The sequence below is a fragment of the Dama dama genome, chromosome 2, assembly GCF_033118175.1.
Source record: "Dama dama isolate Ldn47 chromosome 2, ASM3311817v1, whole genome shotgun sequence".
Classification (NCBI taxonomy): domain Eukaryota; kingdom Metazoa; phylum Chordata; class Mammalia; order Artiodactyla; family Cervidae; genus Dama; species Dama dama.
In genome coordinates this window covers 43,465,595-43,486,757 of record NC_083682.1, presented here as the reverse complement: position 1 = coordinate 43,486,757, position 21,163 = coordinate 43,465,595, and positions in this window count along the sequence as shown.

Genomic DNA, 21,163 nt, shown 5'->3' with positions numbered 1-21,163 from the left:
AGGCAAAATTTGGGATAAGGACTTCAGGGTGTGTAACTTTCTTTGGATAGATTGGTGGTGGGGTAAAGAGACTGCTCCAGAAATCTTGTGCTCAGCTTGAAGTTACCATCCTCCACCTGGGTGGGGGCCTTAGTTCTGCACAGGAACTCACAGGTTTTGTATGCATATTTTGTCAGAAGGAACCAGGACTTTGCACAATTGTTGCACTATTGTTTACTGGCTGCTCCTCTTTTGTGTCTTCATTCCCTCACTTCCTTGATTAGGATCTGTTTGAATCTGCACTTTGGAACTCAGGGGAGGTCTAGGAGGCTGAGTCAAGACTGTGTGTGCATGCTAAGTCACTCAGTCCTGTCCAACTCTTTGCAATCCCACGGATTGTAACCCACCAGAGGACTTAACCCCCCAGACTCCCCTATCCATGGAATTTTCCAGGCCGGAATACTGGAGTGGGTTGCCATTTCCTACTCAAGGGGATTTTCCTGACCCAGAGATTGTACCTGTGGCTGCTGAGTCTCCTGAATTGAAAGGCAGAGTCTTTACCACCGTGTCCCTTTATCCTGGAAATAAGGATGTGGATAGAATTTGTAGGAGGGCCCCACAGGGTCCTGCTTGGTTTCACTTACCCTCAGAGCTAGTTAGGCATGCAAAATCTGGACTATGGTCTGTGATTGAAGCAATTTCTGAAAGTAGTCAGAGGATGTTACTGAGAAATATATTTGAATATTGAATTATACAAAGTTAAACAGAAGAATTGATGCTTTTGAACTGTGGTGTTGGAGAAGACTCTTTAGAGTCCCCTGGACTGCAAGGAGATTCAATCAGTCCATCCTAAAGGAGATCAGTCCTGGGTGTTTACTGGAAGGACTGATGCTGAAGCTGAAACTCCAATACTTTGGCCACCTGATGTGAAGAGCTGACTCATTGGAAAAGACCCTGATGCTGGGAGGGATTGGGGCAGGAGGAGAAGGGGATGACAGAAGATGAGATGGCTGGATGGCATCACCGACTCGATGGACATGAGTTTGGGTAAACTCATGTTGGTAATGGACAGGGATGCCTGGTGTGCTGTGATTCATGGGGTTGCAAAGATGTGGACACGACTGGGCGACTGAACTGAACTGAACTGAAACAGAACTGTTTAGTACTCTTAATAGGCAAATATAAGAAATGGTATGTTATTTAAAACTAAACAAACTCACTTATCACAGAGCACTATTATTTTGTTTTTTGCTTTGTTGATTTGTTTTTCATAGAGTTTCCTCAGACCAAAAGGTTACAAAGAAGACACTTTGTTTTTGTTGCTGTTTAGTTGCTAAGTCATGTAGGACTCTTTGCGACCCCATGAACTGCAGCAGGCCAGGCATCCTTGTCCTTCATTGTCTCCCAAAATTTGCTCAGACACATGTCCATTGAGTTGGTGATGCCATCCAACCATTTCAAACCATCTCATCCTCTGTCTTCCCCTTTTCCTTCTGCCCTCAATCTTTCCCAGCCTCAAAGTCTTTTTTAAAGAATCGGCTCTTTGTATCAGGGGGCCAAACTTTTGGAGCTTCAGCTTCAGCATCAGTCCTTCCAATGAATATTTAGGGTTGATTTCCTTTAGGATTGACAGGTTTGATCCATTTGCTGTCCCAGGGACTCTTAAGAGTCTTCTCCAACACCACAATTAGAAAGCATCAATTCTTTGGCACTCAGCCTTCTTTATGGTTCAACTCTTACATCCATACATGACTAATGGAAAAACCATAGCTTTGACTATAGGAACCTTTGTTGGCAAAGTGATATCTCTGTTTTTTTAGTACACTGCCTAGATTTATCATAGCTTTTCTTCCAAGGAGCAAGCATCTTTTAATTTCATGGGTGCAGTTACATCTGCGGTGATTTTGGAGCCCAAGACACTTTAGCAAATATTGGTATAGCAAAGCTTCTGATGGAGAACTAGGTGGTATAATTATAATGGCAATTATTATTAAAGGCCTGTCCCACACATTCAGGAAATTTGCTTCCCTGAGCCCCATTTCCCCCCATACCCTCTGCTTTAGCTCCTCTCTGAAGTACATAGATAATAGGATTTGATCCACATTTCCTGAATTGTTTGGCAGATATGAAGACCTCAACCCCCCACCAAATGAAAGTGTTAATTACTTGATGACCCTGAACACATAGCCCCAGGCCTCTTGGCGCCTAAGGACTGATAAAGTTAACCCCTATGACACCACCCTGTTCCCTCATCATCAGTCAGAGAAATGTACGTGTTCTATAAGGGCAACGGCCCATATAGTCAAAGTTATGGTTTTTCCATTAGTCATGCATGGTTGTGAGAGTTGGACCTTGAGAAGGCTGAGCGATGAAGAATTGATGCTTTTGAACTATGGTGTTGGAGAAGACTCTTGAGAGTCCCTTGGACTGGAAGGAGATCAAATCAGTCAATTCTAAAGGAAATCAGCCCTGAATATTTACTGGAAAGACTGATGCTGAAGCTGAAACTCCAATAAGTTGGCCACCTGATGTGAAGAACTGACTCATTGGAAAAGACTCTGATGCAGGGAAAGATTGAGGGCAGGAAGAGAAGCGGATGACAGAAGATGAGCTGGTTGGATGGCATCACCGACTCGATGGACATGAGTTTGAGAAAGTTCCAGGAGATAATGAAGGACAAAGAAGCCTGGTGTGCTTCTATTCAGGGGTCACAAAGAGTTAAGCGGGACTTAGAGACTGGACAACAACAATATGATCTGGTCACATACCCTCTGACATCCTGTCCCATATCTGGCTTCTGAAAACGCTTTGCTGAAACCCTTCAGGGAACTTGAGGATTTGAGAGACATGTGCCACCTCATCAACTTGCATGATCCTTTCTCTGCTCCAAACTTCTGTGTTTCAGATTGTTTGGCCTCATTGTGCATAGGGCACATGAGCTTGCATTAATATGTTCACTAACAGCAGCACGCCCTAGTGATTTTGGTAATTTAAAATATCTCAAAAAATTGCCATTCACTCTCAGGGAGGTGGTGTTACCCCAAGTTTAGAGCTATCATATAGCTAGTTGGTCATTAGTCCCAAAGAATAGGGGAGATTAAGTCTACCAGTTGGGAGTAATTCTCACTACAAATCTCTGAGTCTTATTAGCATTGGTCTATATCTTTCTTGTTGTCTTTGCTTTGACTTATTATGTAAACTACTGATCCCTGCTAGCATCATATGTAGATTTATTGAGTCCTTCAGAGTATTCCCAAAAGCTATAGAGACTCAAATTTCTCAAAGAGGTTTTGCCCTATGAAAAGATCACAAAACTTCATAGCCGACGGGGAACATTACAACAACAATACCAGTGGGATTACCTGCGCCTGATCAGAGTTATGCTGTGATCACATCATCTTTAGCCATCCATCCTTAACTTCCAAATGTCTACCAGAGATATATTTTTCCCCTAAATCACTAATCAGATTGTTATTCTTCTACTAAAAGATACTTTATTGGTTTCCCTTTGCTAAAGATTAAAATCTAGATCTTTAGTGTGACATTTAAGAAAGAGCCATAATTAGAATAAGTTGCCTTTTTCACACATATTCATATACACCCATACACCCACACTCTCTCTCTCTCCACTTCTCTGTCAATTCCAGTGTGCTCATGCTCATTCACTAAGTCACATCTGACTCTTTGCAAATCCATGGACTGTAGCCCCCCAGCCCCCTCTGTCTGCGGGATTTTCCAGGCAAGAATACTGGAGTGGGTTGCCATTTCCTATTACAAGGGATCTTCCTGACCCATGTATTGAACCTGTATCTCCCATGGCTCCTGCACTGGCAGATGGATTCTTTACCACTGAGCCAATTCCAGTAACTTGAGCCTTTTCTGACTGAATTTTTACTATTTGCCAAATGACATATACTCCATATCTCTAAGTTTTTGCTCCTGTGACTTGGAATGCCTTTTTCAACTTGACGGTCTAATAAAAATCTTATGTAACTTTCAAAGAACCTTTGAAATGTCAAATGTCAGATTGCACCTCCTCAGCAAAAAAAAATCCCCGACATTGATATATGCCAGTCACTCCTTTCTGCTCATGGCTTCAGACTCATACCACTCATGGCAGCTATCCACATGGAATTATAATACATGGTGGATATTGCAGTGTTTCCAGAAGGCGGACCCATTTCAGGGCCCAAGAGTGAGCTCTTGTCTAACACTCAGAAAAGAAATTTCCTGAGGAGACACAGGCACTGACAAAGCAAAGGACTTCATTGGGAAGGGGCACTCTAGCAGAATGCAGCTGCCTAAGGGAACCCCGGAGAACTTCTTTGCCATGTGACTCACGGCCGGGTTTTATGGCAACGAGGTTAGTTTTCCAGGTTGTCTCTGTCCCTTCACTTGCTGGTGCCCATCTCTGGTCTGACTCAGAGTCCGTCCTAGTGGTGTGTGCATCTCCCAGCCAAGACGGATTCCAGCCTGAATATTTCTGAGAGGTTGGCAGGGCATATTACGGGCTGTTGGCCCCTCCTTGCTTGTGGCCCCTCCTGAATTCTCGACGTTAGTTTTCCACAGCAGCGCAGGGTTTCTTATTGCAACTTCCTGTTGTGAGACAGCTCAAGCAAGCCCTTATTATCATGCATGGCAGAAGTGGGCGGGTGGTTTAGGTCAGCGGTTCCCCCAAAGTAGGAAATATCTTTGTTTCCTTCCCCTCATTCCAGTCTGGGCTGTTAGAGGAGGGCACTTCTGTGTGTCCTCTGACATCACGCTGAGATGGCAGCCTCCATTATCTGTGAATGAACCTACTCATCCTGCTCAGAAGAGAAAGAGTAGTTAACCTACCATGTGAGACTCTGGCATGCAATGAGCAATGCTGTTCTACTAGCTCTTAGGAGTCCTTTGCCCAAATATTAGGAAAGACCCTTTGCTTTCCCTTGCACTGCCTGTCTCTAGATGAGAAGGAAGGTCAGTGGAAGAAGTTTCCTCCATGTGGTAATAGTCTAGGATCAGAGGCTTAAAACTGCCTTCTAAAGGAGTAGCCTTAGTCTCTCTTTGTCTCTGTCTCTCTTCATCTCTCTGTGTGTGTGTGTGTGTGTGTGTGTGTGTGTGTGTGATTCTCATTACCCCCTCTTTCTCCTTGCCTGTTTTTGTATATTCTCTGTCTCTATGTTTTCCTCCCTCTTTTCCCTGACTCTTAATTGTGAAAGGCCTGAATTATTTGAAGCTGGTAAAGTGAAATCCTTGCCATAGTTGTGTGTGTGTGTGTCTGTGCGCTTGTGTGTGTATGTACCTGTGCAGTCGTGTCTGACTCTGCAACCCCCCTAGACTGTAGCCAGCCAGGTTCATCTGTCCATGGAATTCTTCAGGCAAGAACACTGGAGTGGGTTGCCATTTCCTTCTCCAGGAGATCTTCCCAACCCAGAGATCAAATCAGCATCTCTTGCATCTCCTGCATTGGCAGGCGGATTCTTTACCACTGAGCCACCTGGGAAGCCCATAACATAGGTGGGTGTTCCAGGATATTAATATGGGTAGATTAGAAAAGGCCCAATTTGACTTATACCTAAGCCACTTTCTTTAGTATACTTTTGAGAGACTTGTTCTCCGGAGCTATCAGAGACATTGCTTGACTGATTAAAAGGTTTTCACTTGGTCTGATTTTCTTGAGTCTTGTTTCAATTTTCCTGATAGAACTTGTGGAGAACCCCCAACCCCACTTGATCTCCAGCATGTTGGTGTATTGGTCAGAGGGAGTGCTGGGGAAGAGGGTGGCAGTTGCTCTATTGTGGCTAAATTGATCCTGATTCTTTGAAATTGCATAATAAATAAGGAAAGTTGGGTTTTCAGAAGGTAACTATTATAAAGGAAACCATGTTCTATTTAAATAAGACCTGCCTCAGATAAGACTAGAAAAACCAAGATATTGATGCTGGAAGACATTTGGACTTGATGTAGGAAGACACCATAGGGTCGATTCAGTAAGATGGTGTCTAAATATGACACTATTGCAACATTTTTAAGTTTTGAAAGAGTACAAGAGCATTTAAGATTCCTCAAATGGTTTTCCTTTCAAATTTGCAGCTCCCCAAATATCATCTATTTATCTTTGTTATTTTTTTTTTGAAATGACAGTCTAAACTGTTCTTAGTCATAGCTGCTAGAAGCAAAAGTTTGCTCAGCACAAGTACTATATTGTTTTTGCAATATTTTAGAGAGAAAATACATGTCTAGTTGTAGAGCTGATTATGTGATATTCATTGAGTCCTATTGACTTTTTTCAAGTTTTTAGAAAAGTGGAACTTACAAGAGACTTAGAGTAGGATTAATATAATTCCGAAGATGCTAGAGGAGTTACAGCTATGCTGAGGAGCCCAGATATTATTTGAGAGAAATTCTTTGAATTGAGACTGAATGTGTTAAGATATCAAGTTGTTGAAAAGTTCTAATTTGAATTTCTTTAAGCCAGAAAGCGTGGGTAGTTTCATTTTTTGGACTTAAGTTTTTTTACTAAGAGGAGAGAATTAATAATCTTTAGACATAAATTTTTTATATGGCAACAACTGTATTATTTCAAATATGCTGGCTCACAGCACTCACTGTTCTACATGTCCTGTGAGACCCACTTGACTACATGACAAGGAAAACTTAAGATGGAAATTAGATTGGAATAAAATGTAATTAATATACATTTTTTTCATCCGTTTTAGATTCATCTGAATATGTAAACACTGAATCACAGGCAACTTGATCCAGGAGAGCAGAGATTAGGGAACAACATGAGGAAGGTGAGTGCAGACCAAGCGTGATTTATCACTGGGCTTTATTCTTGATGGCTTACACATACTACTGGTTGACCATAGATATCACTATTGACTATCTGGATAAAAGAACAAAATCTGAAGAATGTGAAGGGAAACCTTCTTTCTTTCTATGATATTCTACTTTAGCCTCACTGGAGAAGTGCTGTAGGGAAATTTCTGTTTTATATCCCCACCTCCTATCTTTCACACTCATTCTTACCTGTATCAATAAGAAAAAATAATTGGACTAGTGAGAATTTTTCCTTCCATAAGCTATATTCTCCTCTATAAGTTGGTGCTCTGCATTCAAATTCACTTCTTGTGTAAGCAATGGTCTGTTATTTGGTGGGCACTTGTATTCTCTTTTCTTCTCAAACACACACTGTTTCCACTCAATAAACACACCATCAGACAAAGACAGATCAATATCCTGATTTTAATATTTGTCCCTTAGAATTTGGCCAGCCATTCTTTCACTTTCTGTTTTTGCAGGAAATTTGATACAAGAGCAAATGCCACACAAAGTGGATAAAGCTTGCGCTACAAATCTGATTCCCTTCAATGTGCCCCAAGGTTTAATTTTCAGGAGGCAGTGAGCTGGCCCATTATAATACCAATTTAAATCCATACACTCTGACCCAGTATTCCAGAAATCCTACATTTGAGAATAATTGGACATTAACATCTCTGCTGGGAATCAAGATTGCTGGAAGAAATATCAATAACCTCAGATATGGAGATGATACCACCTTTATGGCAGAAAGTAAAGAGGAACTAAAGAGCCTCTTGATGAAAGTGCAAGAGGAGAGTGAAAATGCTGGCTTAAAACTCAACATTCAAAAACAGACCATGGGCTCCAGTACCATCACTTCATGTCAAATAGATGAGGAAACAATGGAAACACTGACACACTTTATTTTCTTGAGCTCCAAAATCACTGCAGATGGTGACTGCAGCCATGAGGTTAAAAGACACTTGCTCCTTGGGAAAAAAGTCACGACAAACCTAGACAGCATATTAAAAAGCAGAGACTACTTTGCGAACAAAGGTCTGTATGGTCAGAGTTATGGTTTTTCCAGTAGTCATGTATGGATGTGAGAGTTGTACCAAAAAGAAAGCTGAGCACCGAAGAATTGATGCTTTTGAACTGTGGTGTTGGAGATGATTCTTGAGTGTCTCTTGGACTGCAATGAGATCTAACCAGTCCATCCTAAAGGAAATCAGTCCTGAATATTCATTGGAAGGACTGATGCTGAAGCCGAAACTCCAACACTTTGGCCACCTGATGCGAGGAACTGACTTTTTGGAAAAGACCCTGATGCTAAGAAAGATTGAAGGCAGGAGGAAAAGGGAACGACAGAGGATGAGATGGTTGGATGGCATCACTGACTCAATGGACATGAGTTTGAGCAAGCTCTGGGAGTTGGTGACAGACAAGGAAGCCTGGCGTGCTGCAGTCCATGGGGTCACAAGAGTTGGATACACTGAGTGACTGAACTGAATTGACTGAACTTCTCTGTTAATAAATGTGTTCTTTGATTTTCATTTAGACTGCCTCTGTGTTTATTATTTTTATCATTCCTCTATTACTTGAAATTTGGATAAAAGGAGGACTGAAGACAGGCTCTCGTTCCCTCTCTCTGAAATGCTTGTGTCCTAGATAGTTACTCAACTTACTCAATTTTTTCATTCAGTTCTCTGTTCAAAGGTCCCCTTTTCAGAATACCTTCATCTGACAATCCTTTCTAAATTCATGTTTGTCTTGCTTTGGCCTCTTCTTTTGTTCTAACTTTCTAACTTTGATTAATTAGTCAATTTTGTATAGCCATGTTGTGACATTTCCCTGAATTTTTGTTGCACATTTAACTCTATAAAACATTGTATAAGTAAACTTATACTACAGGTATATAATTATGTAATATGTAATACCTGAAAAGAAATTATCATATACATACATTGTTGTTGTTTAGTCACTAAGTAGTATCCTACTCTCTGTGACCCCATGGACCGCACACACTAGGCCTCCTGTCCTTCCACTATCTCCCGGAGTTTGCTCAAACTCATGTGCATTGAGTCGGTGATGCCATCCAACCGTCTCATCCTCTCGTTCCCTTCTTCTCCTGCTCTCAGTCTTTACCAGTGGCAAGGTCTTTCCCAGTGAACTAGCTCTTCACATCAGGCTGCCAAAGTATTGGAGCTTCAGCTTCAGCATGGGTATTTTCAACAAATACTCAGGGTTGATTTCCTTTACATACACATATATAAACACAAATGCACACATGCACATGTAATCAATCAGGTTTGAATTGAGAATATGTACAAAGACCTTAAATAGAAAATGCTGAGTTTGTATTGCTAGTAATTACTGACAGCAGTATATCTAACTTTCACAAGATTTTATAATGTGTGTGTGCATATATATATATGTGTGTATAAATATATATATATAATCAGATTATAGTTTGGGAAGTGGCTCACAATATAAGTCATATGCTATTTAGAGTCTTTGTGCATAGTTTTCAACTCAAACATAATTGATAGAGTACTTATCTGTATGTGTATGTGCAGTGAGTGTTCCTATGTGTTTAAGTGTACATATATATATATATCTCTACATTTTTATTTTCAGATATTGTATATAGATAATATATTATACTATATATACTATATACATCTCATCTTATTATAGGATGATTTATTATGAAACATATGTAATCTAAATTATACTTTAAATCAACCTTCATCATAAGAGCACTTTTAAAAAAAATAGTACTGAGTATTTTAAAACTTTGTTATTCGGTGTGTATGCCCAGAAGTGGGATTGCTGGGTCATATGGCAGTTCTATTTCCAGTTTTTTAAGAAATCTCCACACTGTTCTCCATAGCGGCTGTACTAGTTTGCCACCGAGGAAACCAGGTCTGAAAGAGACACGTGTACCCCAATGTTCATTGCAGCATTGTTTATAATAGCCAGGACATGGAAGCAACCTAGATGCCCATCAGCAGACGAATGGATAAGGAAGCTGTGGTACATATACACCATGGAATATTACTCAGCCATTATAAAGAATTCATTTGAATCAGTTCTAATGAGATGGATGAAACTGGAGCCCATTATACAGAGTGAAGTAAGCCAGAAAGATAAAGACCAATACAGTATACTAACGCATATATATGGAATTTAGAAAGATGGTAATGATAACCCTATATGCAAAACAGAAAAAGAGACACAGAAGTACAGAACAGACTTTTGGACTCTGTGGGAGAAGGCGAGGGTGGGATGTTTTGAGAGAACAGCATTGAAACATGTATATTATCAAGGGTGAAACAAATCACCAGCCCAGGTTGGATGCATGAGACAAGTGCTCAGGGCTGGTGTACTGGGAAGACCCAGAGGGATGGGGTGGGGAGGGAGGTGGGAGGGGGGATCGGGATGGGGAACACATGTAAATCCATGGCTGATTCATGTCAATGTATGGCAAAAACCACTACAATATTGTAAAGTAATTAGCCTCCAACTAATAAAAATAAATGGGAAAAGAAAAAAAATTTAAAAATTAAAAAAAAATAAAACTTTGTTATTCTCATGCATTTTCACTTATTTCTCATCTTACTCTGAGTCTTTGATTGGAATCTTTTTGATTGGTTTGACTTTAACCTTTGGTTTTATTAAAGAATTATAGAATTTCAGAGCTGAAAGCCTTGCTGAACATCAAAGGGCCAGAGCAGCTTATCTTTGAAGCAGTCAGATATTCTCTGACTTGGCCACAGGCTCTGTCCACCCATCCTCAGTTGTCTGGCCTGACAGGGAAGGTTTTAATTCGCTTTTCTGCCCCACTGCCCTCAGAGAACTGTTACTTTTTCTATATTCTGCATTAAGAAAACAGACAGAAAAGGAAGGGAAGTAGAATTCAGACTTCCACTATGCCAAGAATTCATATTACTCCTACCAACTGTCTTTGCTTTGATAAATTTTACCAGGCCGTCCCTAGCAGCAGCTCAAAATTCCCACACAGTTTGGTTTTTGGACCAGTAATACAGGGGAAGGGTGGACCAAGGTGGTCTTAAATCTCCATGTACATGGAATGCACAAAGTTTTATTTAGAAATATTATTTGTATAAATATTGTATTCAGTTCAGTTCAGTCGCTCAGTCGTGTCCGACTCTTTGCGACCCCGTGAACCGCAGCACACCAGGCCTCCCTGTCCATCACCAACTCCTGGAGTCCATCCAAACCCATGTCCATTGAGTCGGTGATGCCATCCAACCATCTCATGCTCTGTCGTCCCCTTCTCCTCCTGCCTTCAATCTTCCCCAACATCAGGGTTGATGAGTCAGCTCTTCGCATCAGGTGGCCAAAATATATATACAAATAAACAAAAAGGGCACATACACTTTCTAAAAATGATGTTTTTCAGTTTTACATAAAGTTGGGGAAGTATCCATTGTCTTTATAAATTAGTTTTTGGTGTTGTGATTTGGGTGTTCCTGGAGATTGTTTAGGTGTGAGTACTAAAGCCCTCCAAAAAATAATTTTGGCACCATCACTCACAAAGCAATTTAATTAATTTATTTGAAAACGGTTTGTTTTAATGACCTACTTCTTGCAGTATCAACTATCAAGTCTTGAAAGCTAAGGGTAGTCAGGATTATTTTTTTCAGGAAATATTTGGTTAATAAGAAATTCATCCATCATCCCAATAATCCATAACCTGAGATCCAAGTGCAGATGGACAGACTTTAGCTTATTCAAGAATACCTAAAATCTGAGCAAAATTCACATGGATATGCACTTTTCTGTAGAGACAGTCTATAATTCCATAGAAGCATGCTAGATTATACTGGTTCATAGGATGTTTGTAAGGCTGAATATGAGAAAAAAAAGAATGTTTTGAAATCTTAACATGACAGAAATGTATTTCTTCCTCACTTAAAATCCCAGGCTGATATGGTGACATTACATTCTGAAATGGTCAAAGACCCAGAATACTTCCATCCTTTGTTCCACCATTCTATGATATTTATTTCCAGATGGATCATACATAGATCAGAGTTTGAGCCAATAAAGAGACCTCTTCCCTTTAAAAGTAAGCCTGAAAATTGTACCATGTTTTCAATAAATACCTTATTAATTAAAACTTAAAGTCCTTATTTTGGGTTGCATGTATCTAGGCAAATATCAAATGTTCTGTTACCTTAAAGGAGGAAGAGGAAGGGATACTAGGTAGAATCAATAGTCTCTGACATAAACCTACTCTGTTAGTGCTTAGAACAATACTTGGTACATAACAAATGTGTAATAAATAAATATAGCTCTTTTAACCATGGATTCTTTTAAAGAGCTCTATCTTATCCAGGGTGGGAAGAAAGTAGATGCAGAAGAGTCAAGATAATATGATTTCTAAATTATTCCACGTAGTATTGCCTTTTTCATCTTGTATATAATTTATTGAATTCTGCCTTAGTGAGAATGATCTACTACAGTGGAATCCAAAACTGTTCCTTCCACAGTGCTAGGGATGCACTAAAAGACTTGCTAGCTGACACAATTCCAGAGTGTTAACTTCAGTTTGTGGTGATTAAAAAGCATTCTGTCGGGTGTGAGGCTTCAGCTCTAGATATTCTTTATCTTCTGCTACATGGGAATAGATATTCTAGACTTGCACTAAAGAAATATTGGCTCTACAGGATTACTTTATGCCAACCACATTGTTCTATTTGATGCAAGAGGTAGTGTTAATATTTTTTTTTAAACTTCTCCAGACCAAAGAAATACAACTTTGTATATCTCAAAGAAGAGATATGGCATATATATGTCAATATTTCTAAACTATCTTAGAAAATTATTATGTAAGTATTATTATTACCATCATCATTATTGATATTAAAATTATTTCTCCATGAGGAGCTTGATGATTATCTAATCAAGAAGATGGCACATCTTTGGAGATTCTGAATGTCATAAAATCTGTTTCTAAGTCCCATAACTAATCAGATCCATTACTTTATAAACTATAGTACCATATGTTTGACATCAAATAACATTACTATTTCCCTTACTTAGTATTTGTTGTTGTTGTCCAGTTGCTCAGTCGTGTCCAACTCTTGTGACCCCATGTACTGCAGCAGGCCAGGCTTCCCTGTCCATCACCATTTCTCAGAGCTTGCTCAAACTCATGTCCATTGAGTCAGTGATGCCATCCAACCATCTCATCCTCTGTTGTCCCCTTCTCCTCCTGCCTTCAGTCTTTCCCAGTATCATGGTCTTTTCTAATGAGTTGGCTCTTCACATCAAGTGGCCAAAGTATTGGAGTTTCAGCTTAAGCATCAGTCCTTCCAATGAACGTTCAGGGTTGATTTCCTTTAGGGTTGACTGGTTTGATCTCATTGCTGTCCATGGGACTTGCAAGAGTCTTCTCCAAAACCACATTTCAAAAGCATCAATTTTTTGGCATTCAGCCTTATTTATGGTCCAACTCTCACATCCATATATGACTACTGAAAAAACCATAGCTTTGAATAGACAGTCCTTTGTTGGCAAAGTAATGTCTCTGCTTTTTAATACACTGTCTAGGTTTATCCTAGCTTTTCTTCCAAAGAGCAAGTGTCTTTTAATTTCATGGCTGCAGTCACTATCTGCAGTGCTTTTGGAGCCCAAGAAAATAAAGTCTGTCACTGTTTCCATTGTTTCCCCATCTCTTTACCATGAAGTGGTGGGACTGGATGCCACGATCTTAGTTTTTTGAATGTTGAGTTGTTTAGTATACTGAGAATTAAACATGATTTATTTTTCTCAATAATTATGAAAAACAATTCACAATAACTGTAATCTGAAATATTAATTTGATATTTGTTAGGGATTTTATCAAAAGCATTCAAGTATTACATTGGGAATTAGAATAGGTGAATTTTACTGCTCTTTTCAGCTCCAAAAGCTCATTGTTATTTTATCAATTATGAGACCTAGATTCTAATTCTAATTCCTCTCCTAACTGTGCAATTATAGGTAAGTCATCCAAATTTCCAATTCCATAAGGCCAAATGACCCACTTCAAAAAATCTAAGATGTATAATCTAAATTTAGCCATTAAGAGTATTAATTTTCGGGGAAAATCTTTAAAAGAACATATTGATGGAAACTTTGTAATTTTTGTTGCAAATAAAGAAACATATTTTAAAATAAATTAATAAAATAGTTGGCAGAAAGATTTCTTAGGAAGCAATGGAAGCATTTATCTTTGAAAATATTTCATAACCAGATGAATCATAATGGCTAGGTTGAGGGGATAATATAATTGGTAACCCTTGGCATATGTCCACCTTTGTGCTTGCAATAGAGTCGCTGTTCTACAACCAGAGAAGAAGGAAGAGTATTAGGTGCTTTGGCTTGTAGGTGGGCTTCATATTCACATGGAATTCTCTCTATATACATGTTTATGTCCCAATATTTCCTTTTTATAACACCAGTTATATTGGATTAAGCTTCAACCAAAAGACCTAACTTCATCATCTCTTTAAAGATCCTATCTCCAAATTATTATCCTATCTCCAAAAAAAAAAAAAAAAATCCTATCTCCAAATTATTGGGAGTTAGGTCTTCAACAAAAGACTTTCTGAGAGTTATGATTCAATCCATAACCAGACTAGGTCCATATTTAAAACTTTACTTAAAGATACATAAAGATCACATCTCTTCAGTAATTCATTTTGCTTTTACCTTCCCTATGTTAGTAGAAAATATACGATCTCTTTTAGGGTAGCTTCCTCCCTTGAGTTACATTGTTTAATAATCCCACAATTTATTCAGTCATGGGAGCCAGTCTGCTGGAAAATATTCAGTGCAGAAAACTTAAAGGTTTCGATCAGTGTAGCAGCGTTTTTTGCCCTGCTGCCTTTGTTCTTTCACTGACACCTGATGTCACTGTTGTAAGACCCCAGATGGTAAGGATGTTCTCAGTCACCCACTGCTCCAGGGGCTCCTCCACTGGTCAGACAGGAGTTTCTAAAGTTGTAAGATGGGAAAGAAAGGGTTTCTACAACGTATTATGCTTGGCAGTCATGGCCGTATGGACAGCTGGGGCTGTCAAGCTGACTGTGCTTGGACAACCCAGGCGGATGTGGATCCCTTCACAGTCTGTAGTGACTCTTAGTTGGAGAACAGCCAGAATCAGTCTGCCTTGTGGCCTCCAGAATTACTGGTTTTTATTTGACCTGGTATGCTGAGTGACTATTCCCAGAGTACACCCTCTGGACCAAAGTAGTTGGGATGTCAGGGGTGGGAGTAGAAGGTTTTCAGCCTTATCCACACATTTTTTTCTTTCTGACACCCCTTTTTCTCCATAAACACTCAGTCTTGGAAGTGAGCCTGATTCACTTGCCTGGACAATTTCCGAGTGAGTAGCCCTTGGATGACCTTGATTTCCTTTCAGCCAGCATTCCCAACCTGGTTGATTTCAAGCCATGAGACTAGAGAAATTTTAATAAAACTGAGCCTAAGGAAGCAGAGGGATTGAGTATAAGCTCTAGCTTATGTTTTTCTCTCTGAGGCTCCTTGCCTCTATGTAGATATATTTTGACCCATTTACCAGTGATATGAAGTAGATGTTATCAGGTAAACTACAGCTTACCAGTAATGGCTTAGTCCACTTTTTTTTAGCTAGAGTGATTTTCCCTTTTGTGATCTCAGCTAGAAGAGAAATTTTAAGCGATTATTCCTATAGCAACAATGACATCAGAAAGGTCCACTCTGTCAAAATAAATTTTTTTTAAGTTAAAAAATAGTGATTCTTTTACAAATATATATCAAACACATTTCAAAAATTTAATTCTTTGAAGGAGCCAATAGAGTGGTAAATCTGGTTCAAAGTACATTTGTTCTTTGCGTCTCATAGACACGGAATAGATTGGTTGTTTCCAGAGACAAAGGGTGCGGGGTGGTTGAAATGGGTGAGGGGGATCAAAAGGAACAAACTTCCAGTTGTAGAAAACTAAGTCATAATGCTATAACCTGTAGAATGGCAACTATAGTTAATAATACTCTACTGCATAATTGAATGTTGCTAAGAGAATAGTTCTTAAAAGTTCTCATCACAAGAAAAGAATTGTAACTATGTATGGTGATGGATACATTATTGGAGTGATCATTTCACAATGTATATAAATATTGAATCATTCTGTTGTATATATAAAGCTAATATTATATTATATGTTATATGTCAATTATACCTCAATAAAAAAGATTCATACAATGGATTCCTATAGAGCAATGAGGAAAAACATAACTTGGATGAATTTCACAGATTTAATGTTGAATTGAAGCAGTCAGATAGGAAAGAGCACATCTTTTATGACTATATATATATATATATAAAATAATGATATATGATATATGTGATATACAGAAGCTTTGCACATATAACACATACTTTATATGTGTACATATATATTCATTTTATGTATAATGCAAAACTAATCATGCTTAGAAGTCAAGTGGTGGCTATTATTTTATGTGTAACTGTTTGTAGGGGCTTCTCCGATGATTGCTGCAGTCTGCATCCTGATTTGAGTGCTGGTTACATTGGGTGAGTTCAATTTTTGAAAATTAATTGAACTGACACTTATTCTTCACATCCCTCCCCCCGCAAAGAAAAACAAAGAAAATTTGTGGGACACATTTATTTATTAATCTAGAAGATAAATGTGTGAATGCATTTGCTAAGTTAGATTAAAAAAAAACTGGCTGATATCCTACATGTAAATAATACTATAATGTTTAGGGTTATCTTTTCTATTGGACAACAGTTATTTTATATTTACACGGACTAAAATATTTTCAGTTTGGGAAATTTCTGAAGGTTAAAAAGTTTGCAACTCTATTTTGCAGTATTTTACAGAATCTATGAACAGATCCCGGGGTGCTTAGTCACCCAGTCACGTCCTTTGTACTTTGCGATCCTTTGTACTCTAGCCCTCCAGGCTCCTCTGTCCATGGATTTCCCAGGCAAGCCTGGGAAAGTAGAATACTTGCCAAGGAAATGGAGTGGATTGCCATTTCGTTTTCCAGAACAGTTTCCTAATCAATAGTAAATAGTAAGTCAAATATACATTCACCTAGGAAATAAGATAATCATGGGTTTTGTGTCTAATTTAGCAAACTTATTTCTGCATTCTTTTCCTTACTGACTATACAGCTTTACTTCTCAAATACTCTTTGAATTCTTGGCTCTGTCTGTTAGACAATGTGACATTTAAAAATATGAAATAATCTTTTTGTGCTATTTCCATATTTTGAATAATTTTATCTTAATTACTCTAACTTTTTATTCTGCATAAATAATAGCTTTTGGAAGGAAATCGATGTTTAAAATGGCAAATTCTCTCACTTAAATATAATTTAAAAAATTTTATATTACCAGTCACCCAGATATATGTTAATTATTATTAATAAAATAAATCAAGGCCTTAAACTTTCTCAGTATCTACTTATATTATCACTTCTCTTTCAACAAGTTAATGAACAACAAAAAATTAACAGATTCCTTGAAAACATTTGTTGAACATAAAAAATATGCCTATTTATCATGAGAAGAGATTAATCCTCAAAACAGTTTGGCAAAGTTGGTATTAATTTGTCACTAATTCACTAAAATATGTAAGTAATTGGTCCAAGATCACTTGACTTATAAGTAGTAGACTGAAATCATAAGCCCTCAATCTTTTTCCAATATCATCTCAGAGATGACTTCTCAACAATTTGCAAGGGGCTTGTTGGAAGAGTGAAATTTAATGAGGTGATTATCAAGAGTTTAGCCTAAAAGCTCTAATAGGATAAAAGCAATTTTGTTTGAAATGGCTAAGTGAGCATTAAAGAATGTCAACTATTCTAATTCCACATAATGAAAAACCAATGTCTACTTCTTTTCTGTCTCACACTGGATGTCAGATATGATAAATGTGGAAAAAGGAGGGCAGAAGGTGATGTCATTAGCATTAGAACTAAACTCATTGCTACTGGCTTGAACTGATGATTTTTAAAAACCCAGGAAGAGACCGTTAGCAAGAGGAATACAACATGAAAGTGTAGACTGAGTCTGGAGTTCTAGATTCTAATTGTACCCTACCACCAAAGCTCTGTGGCCTGACGAGCTTAATGGTCCTCTCTGAGCTTCAGTTCCTTTCTGTGTAAATTAAAATAGTTGTGCTAGGTGGTCTCCAAGGCCCATTTTCACTTTAATATCCCTTGAACCCAGTAAGGAGTCAATAATAGAAGACAAACAATATTTACACAGAAGCATCATTTTCTTGCTTAAAAGTTTTCAGTGACTCCCCATTACAATATAGCATTGTAGTTTAAAAATTCTTTAATTTCTCTCTATCCCAATTTTTTTACTTGGGTTGTTGTGAGCATTTAACTAAGATTCAATTTGGTTCAGTTCAGTCATGTCCAACTTTTTGCAACCCCATGGACTGCAGCATGCCAGGCTTCTCTGTCTGTCACCAACCCCCAGAGTTTGCTCAAACTCATATCCATCGAGTCGGTGATGCCATCCAGTCATCTTATCTTCTGTCGTCCCCTTCTCCTCCTGCCTTCAATCTTTCCCAGCATCAGGGTCTTTTCCAGTGGGTCAGTTCTTTGCATCAGGTGGCCAAAGTATTGGAGCTTCAGCTTCAGCATCAGTCCTTCCAATCAATATTGAGGGTTGATCTCCTTTAGGATTGATTGGTTTGATCTCCTTGCTGTCTGAGGGACTCTCAAGAGGTTTCTCCAACACCACATTTCAAAAGCATCAATTTGTTGGCGCTCAGCTTTCTTTATGGTCCAACTCTCACATCCATGTATGACTACTGGAAAAAACATAGCTCTGACTGTACAGACCTTTGTTGGCAAAGTAATGTCTCTGCTTTTTAATATGCTATGTCAGTTTGTCATAGCTTTTCTTCCAAGGAGCAAGTGTCTTTTAATCTCATGGCTGCAGTTCCCATCTGCACTGACTTTGGAGCCCATGAAAATAAAATCTGTCACTGTTTCCATTGTTTCCCCAACTATTTGCCATGAAGGATGGGTCTGGATGCCATGATCATAGTTTTTTGAATGTTGAGTTTTAAGTCATCTGCATTTCTGAGGTTATTGATATTTCTCCTGGAAATCTTGATTCCAATTTGTGTTTCATCCAACCCAGTATTTTGCATGATGTACTCTGCATATAAGTTAAATAAGCAAGGTGACAATATATAGCCTTGACATACTCCTTTCCCAATTTGGAAACAGTCCATTGTTTCATGTCTGATTCTAAACTTGCTTCTTGACTTGTGTACAGGCTTCTCAGGAGGCAGGTAAGGTGGTGTGGTATTCCCATTTCTTTAAGAATTTTTCTGTTTGTTGTGATCCACACGGTGAAAGGCTTTAGCATAGTCAATTAAGTATGTTAAAAATACCACAGTGTTCAGAAAATGGTAAACATTCAATAAATACTGGCTACTACTCTTGACTATAGGCTTAATTAATTTTTTCACCTGACTCACCTAACAGCCTTTAATCTGCATTTTATCCACCTCATTAGCATTGTCTGTCACCATTCTCTGCCTTACTCATCATGCTGAAAGAAGGAAGAGTCTATTTTTCAAGGATCATTTGCAGGGTAAAGAGTTCTAAATGAGTAATTTTTGTCCCTCAACACTTTATTCACTCTATTTTCTTCTTGCTTGCTTAGTTTCTGAGGAGAAGTTGGATATAATTGTCTTTTTTTCTGGCTTCTTTAGGTATTTCTTTTCATCTGTGATTTTTCTGCAATTTAAATATGACATGTAGAGATGAATTTTTTCAGCATTTATCCTACTTTATGTTCTCTGAGTTCCTGGATCTGTGATTTGGTGTCTGACATTAGACTGGGGGAAATTCTCAGTCATTATTGCCTCAAATATTTTTATTATTCCTCTTTAGCTTTCTTCTCTTTCTGATATTCCCCATTACAAGTATGTTGCACCTTTATTTATTTGGCTGAGCTGGATCTTAACTGTAGGACGTGGGATCTAGTTCCGTTAGGGGTTGAACCTGAGTCCCCTGCATTGGGGGCACAGAGTCTTAGCCCCTGGACCACCAGCGAAGTCCCTGTTGCATCTTTTATAATTGCCCCACATTTCTGGTTATTCTGGGTTTGTTTCTTTTTTCAGTCTTCTTTTCTCTTTGCTTTTCAGTTTGGGCAATTTCTGTTTAGATGTCCTCAGACTCAGAGATTCTTTCTTCAGGGGTCCACTGTGTTAGTAAGCCCATTAAAGACGTTATTCCATCCATTTCCATCTCTAGCATGTCTTTTTTATTATTACTTAGAATTTCTATCTCTCTGCTTACATTACCCCATCTATTCTTTTCTTTAAAATTTAATTAGAGGATAACTGCTTCACAGTGTCGTGTTGGTTTCTGCCTTACAATAACATGAATCAGCCATAAGGATACATGTGTTCTCTCCCTCCGAAACCTCCCTCCCACTTCCCACCCCATCCCACCCCTCTAGGTTATCACAGAGGACCAGGTTGTGCTCCCTGTGAAATATAGCAACTTCCCATTAGCTATCTATTTCACAAACCCCATCTCTTCTTGTACACTGTCTACTTTATTGGAGTTCTTATATTAATCATAGTTGTTTTGAATTTTCACAGTCTGATAATTCTAACGTACCAGCTGTATCAGAATCTGGTTGTGTTGCTTACTTGGTCTCTTAAAATTAAAACTGTATTTTCCACTCTTTTGTATGTTTTATAATTTTTTCTGGGTACCTGGATGCAATGTATTGGGTTGCTGCTGCTGCTGCTAAGTCGCTTCAGTCGTGTCCGACTCTGTGCGACCCCACAGACGGCAGCCCACCAGGCTTCCCCGTCCCTGGGATTCTCAACGCAAGAACACTGGAGTGGGTTGCTATTTCCTTCTCCAATGTGTGAAAGTGAAAAGTGAAAGTGAAGTCGCTCAGTTGTGTCCAACTTGTAGAGACCCGATGGACTGCAGCCTACCAGGCTCCTCTGTCCATGGGATTTTCCAGGTAAGAGTACTGGAGTGGGGTGCCATTGCCTTCTCCCGGGTAGTGATGTGGTGATAGACTGAATGGACATGAATTTGGGCAAACTCTGCTAGGTAGTGAAGGATAGAGGAGCTTGGCGTGCTTCAGTCCATGGGGTCCCAAAGAATCGGACATGACTTAGTGCCTGAACAACAACAACGTGGGGATGAGGTGTCAGAGATGGGAGTCATTCTAGGGTCCTATGACCAGATCTTGATCTTTTCATGAGTCTGGGCCTCTGGAGTGTTGACTTTACAAGCGCTTCCAAGTTCCCCCTGCCCTCAGGTGGGAAAAGATTGCCAAAGTGGGTATTTCCTGTCTCTCACATGGAAGACTAGA